This window comes from Arachis stenosperma, chromosome 7, assembly GCF_014773155.1.
Source record: "Arachis stenosperma cultivar V10309 chromosome 7, arast.V10309.gnm1.PFL2, whole genome shotgun sequence".
NCBI lineage: Eukaryota > Viridiplantae > Streptophyta > Magnoliopsida > Fabales > Fabaceae > Arachis > Arachis stenosperma.
The window spans coordinates 50,440,920-50,445,825 of record NC_080383.1 but is presented as its reverse complement, the minus strand read 5'-3'; positions in this window follow the sequence as shown (position 1 = coordinate 50,445,825).

Here is a 4,906-nt window from a genome sequence, read left to right as displayed (position 1 = left end):
CATTAGTGTTAATTGAGTTTTTCTTTATGGATAATTGTTAGTGGGTCCTCATAAATTCCAATTTAATTGTAAATTGAATATGTCTTTTGTTAGTGTATTCCATGTGATTGATGAAATGTTTCCTTTGATTATGGAGTAGTTCTCTTTACTCTTGGTCTAAGCTATGAGAATTGGGTGACTTTGAGTCATTGGGTCTCATTGAATTGTTGATTGGAGAACCCTTAGTGGTCAAGTTGATATCCATTGACACCAATCCACTACTAATCTAATTAGTAGATTGGTTGGGACTTATGGGTTGAAATTGATCAAGCCACTTGACCTACCTCAAACCTAGGAGTAGATGTTACGTACTTAAGGTTCTTGGAGGTAGACTTAGTGAGTTTGGTTCCTCATAATTAGCACATTATGGTTGTAGACAAGGATCGAGACCCCAATTCCCATGTTTAACCAAGAGTTCCTTTTATTATTCATATTTGAAAATCCAAATTTTGCTTGTTTAGTTCTAGCCTTAATTCGTTACTTAATTCTAAAGTAGAAGTAGATTATATGCTCTCTTGGCTTGGTTACTTGATTTAGTTTCTTGCATTTTAAGTTTCCTTGCATGATAAGTTTAGTAGTTTAGCTTTGTGATCATGATTTACAACCCCGAATTTCTAACCAATGTTAATGCAATGTTTGCCCATTCTTCGTCAGACAGTCCGAGGTTGAATACTTCGGTTAACTTGTATTGGGGTTGAACTTGTGACAACCAAATCCCTCTTTTTAAATTTGATTTGAGTATTGCTAGTTGGTTGGGAACTATACTATCAACGGGAATTATTTTGTGTGAAATTCCTAACCATACAGAAATATTCTTCGTCAGTGCCCAACCATGGTGCTCAGTGCCCAACCACCAGTGCCCGACGCCCAAATGTGAAGCCCAGCATCCAAATTCGGTGCCCAACACCCAAAGCCTCAAGCCTAGCACCCAAAAGCATGAAACCTAGTGCCGAGGCAATGTCCACCTTCTAGAAAGTTTTGAATTAAGCCCAATCTCTCCAAATTTAAGTGATTAGTTGTTGTTAAATTCTTCTAGAATGATAAGATTTGATTTTAGTTTTAGTTAGAATTTGAATTATCATTATTAGTTATCTTATTCTTTCTAAAGATAAGATAAGATCTAGTTTTGAATTTGAATTTTAGGTAGAAGTAGGATATAAATAAGTGAACATAGTTCACAGAGGGAGGCATCCGGGGGATCAGAGATCTTTGTATCCCAATCCAAGATCTCATACCTTCATCTTCCTCTCTTCTCTTTAGTTTTCTTTATTTTTATTTCATGCTTTTTAACTTTTTAAGATTGAGTTTCGTTCTTCATCACTAATGGTTTGAAGTATTAGAAAATATTATTATTCTATCTTGGATTTTGTTATTACTTTAGAAAAATTAGTTTTAGAATTAGCTTGAAACTCATCTCATGATCTTCAATTATTTAGAACTAGTCTTTGAATACCTAACATATAATTCAACTAGGTATAATTTTTGAATATTGTGTGGCTTAAAATTGAAACCGTTCTTCACCTCTTCTCTTGATTAAGTTAACCAAGGGATTGGCAATTAATTAAGTAAAGAGAAATTGAATTACCAAGGAATTGAAATTTAGTTATCAATGATTTACTGTGAAAAGATTTTTTGCAAGAGTTGAAATAAGAAAGCATAAGCATTATTCTTCTAAGAATCAAACATCTCCAAAGCCTTCAACATTCTCATTCATAGATTACTTCTTAATTCTCTAAGCCTTTTCTCGCCTAATAATCTAAACAAAATCAATTCTCTCTTATTCATTCTTTTTTTTCTTTAAGATCCACGATTCTCTTGCCAAGGTTTGATTGATCTAATTAGAGATTCAATTAGACGTTTCTTGTCTCAATCCGTTAATTCTCGTCGGAACGATATTCACCGTGGTATTACTTGAACAATTTGGTGCACTTGTCAATACCCGAGCACATTAATTTTTGGCACATTAGAAACTTAATTGATTTTTGGGTAATTTTATAATATCAAGATGCATAAGTTATTTTCTGTTAATTTGTTGAGTTTTTGATAAATAATTTGCCTTTTTCAGCTGAAAAGTTTTGATTAATGTCTTAGTAATTGGAATGTTGATGCCTTGGCATCTTTAGTAATTTTTACATATCTTTTTTTAGTAGTTTTCTTATGTTTAATTTTGAAGTTTCCTTGTTTTAAATGAAGTTTTCATAGCTAATCATATATTTAGATTTGTTTTAGAATTATTGTGCATTTAGGACTGTTCTTTAAAAAAATAATGTGTTAAAAAGCAAACAAGGAAGGCACCAAATGAACTCCCAGAAAAACATGGCGCTAAACTCCCAAGATTCATAAAAACCGGGCACCCAGCATCTAAGGAACCAAATCCCAGCACCCAAGAAACCAAAGCCTAGCACCCAAAAGGCACCCACACCTTTAGTGAAGTAATCAAATACTGGCACGCGGCACTAGAAAGTGGGCACCTAATGCCCATGCTTCCAAAGCCCAATTTCAAGGCTAGCGCCCAATGTCAGAAGCCTGGTGCCTAGTGCCAGCAATTCCACAGAAGAGCGCCTAGCGATCATGCTTGGCGCCTAACTTTGAAGACTGTTTTACCTCCTAGAGGTCAAAAAATGCGTTGGTGTCCAGCACTAAATGCCCAAGTCTAGCACGCAAAACATCAAGTCATCAAGTAAGGCGCCCAGACTTCAACTTCAGCTCTAGGCCCAAAATTCTCTTCCAAGAATTTTTAACTCAACACAGACTCTTCAGATTTGAATGACTAGTTATAGTTAGCTTCATCTTGAAAGATAAGATTTGGTTTTAGTTTAGAGTTGATTTGTTGGTTTAGTTATCTTATCCTTCGAAAGATTAGATTTATTTTTTGAATTTGAATTTTAGTATAGGATTTAAGATATAAATAAGGAAGAGATGATTCACGAATCTATAATCAATCATCCAACATCTCATTCTTTAGTTTTAGTTTATTTTTCTATTTATCATGAGTCATTAATCTTCTATTTTGGATCTCTTTATTCTCTTAGGAAAGTTAATATCGGGATTAGCTTGAAACTCTTTCTCATAATTTTTCAAACTGACTAGGGATAGCTTTTGAAAGGTTGTGCGACGTTAAACCGGAATTGTGCTTAACCTTTTTTCTTAATTGATTGACTAAGGAATTGGTGAACCTTAACATCTCATTCCACTATTTATTTCTCTAACTATTTCATACGCATTCATTCACACCAAACACTCTACTTTACTGTTTCAAGATTCATATCCATCCTCTTGCAAAGGTTTGGTTGATCTAATTAGAAGATTAGATTAGAAGTTGCTTACTCAATCATTTAATACTCGTGAAAATGATATCCACTCACTGTGGTATTACTTGAAGCGATTTGGTGCACTTGGCAAGAGTAGTGCCATCAAGTTTCGGCATATCAAGTGTTTGATGACACACATTTTGTTGAAGATTTCACACTCTTTAATCCTGAAATAGAAATAACACTTGCTTAATTAAGGAAGAAATCAAGGGCTAGGAGAAAAGTAGAATAGAGAATGATAGAGGAGAACAAAAATGTGAGAATGACCTTTGGTGATTATACCACACCTACCATTGATAGCTATGGAAGCAGCATAGTGAGACCCATGGTTCAAGCAAACAATTTTGAACTAAAACCCTCACTAATCCATATAGTGCAGTGATGAGCGGATATTTTATACGCTTTTTGGGGGTATTTTCATATAGTTTTTAGTAGGATCTAGCCACTTTTTAGTATACTTTTATTAGTTTTTATGAAAAAATCATATTTCTAGACTTTATTATGAGTTTGTGTGTTTTTCTGTGATTTCAGGTACTTTCTGGCTGAAATTGAGGGACCTGAGCAAAAATCTGATTCAGAGGCTGAAGAAGGACTATAGATGCTGTTGGATTCTGACCTCCCTGCACTCAAAGTAGATTTTCTAGAGCTACAGAACTCCAAACAGCGCGCTTCTAATTGCATTGGAAAGTAGACATCCAGGGCTTTCCAGCAATATATAATAGTTTATACTTTAAGTGAGTTTTGATGATGTAAATTGGCGTCAAAATGCCTGATCTTTGCCTTTTTCTGGCGTCAAAACGCTAGAGCTGGCATAAAAGTTGGAGTTAAAATGCCCAAACTGGCAAAAAAGCTGGCGTTTAACTCCAGAAACAGACCTCTACACGTGTAAAGCTCAATGCTCAGCCCAAGCACACACCAAGTGGGTCCGGAAGTGGATTTCTGCATCATTTACCTATTTTTATAAACTCAAGTAGCTAGTTTCATTATAAATAGTACTTTTAGAGATTTATTTGGTACCTCATGACATTTTACATCTGACTTTGTATCTTCTATGGCATGAGTCTCTAAACCCCATGGTTGGGGGTGAGGAGCTCTACTGTGTCTCGATGGATTAATGCAATTACCACTGTTTTCTATTCAATCACGCTTGCTTCCGTTCTAAGATATTCATTCGCACTTAAACATGATGAATGCGATGATCTGTGACACTCATCACCATTCTCAACTTATGAGCGCGTGCTTGACAACCACCTCCGTTCTATCTTAGATTGAATGTGTATCTCTTAGCCTCCATTCCGAAAGATTGGAATCTTCGTGGTATAAGCTAGGATCATTGGCGGTCATTCCTAGGATCCGGAAAGTCTAAACCTTGTCTGTGGTATTTCGAGTAGGATCCGGGAAGGGATGACTGTGATGAGCTTCAAACTCGCGAGTGTTGGGCGTAGTGCAGATGCAAAAGGATCACTGGATTCTATTCCAACATGATCGAGAACCGACAGATGATTAGTCGTGCGGTGACAGCGCACATGGACCATTTTCACTGAGAGGATGGGAAG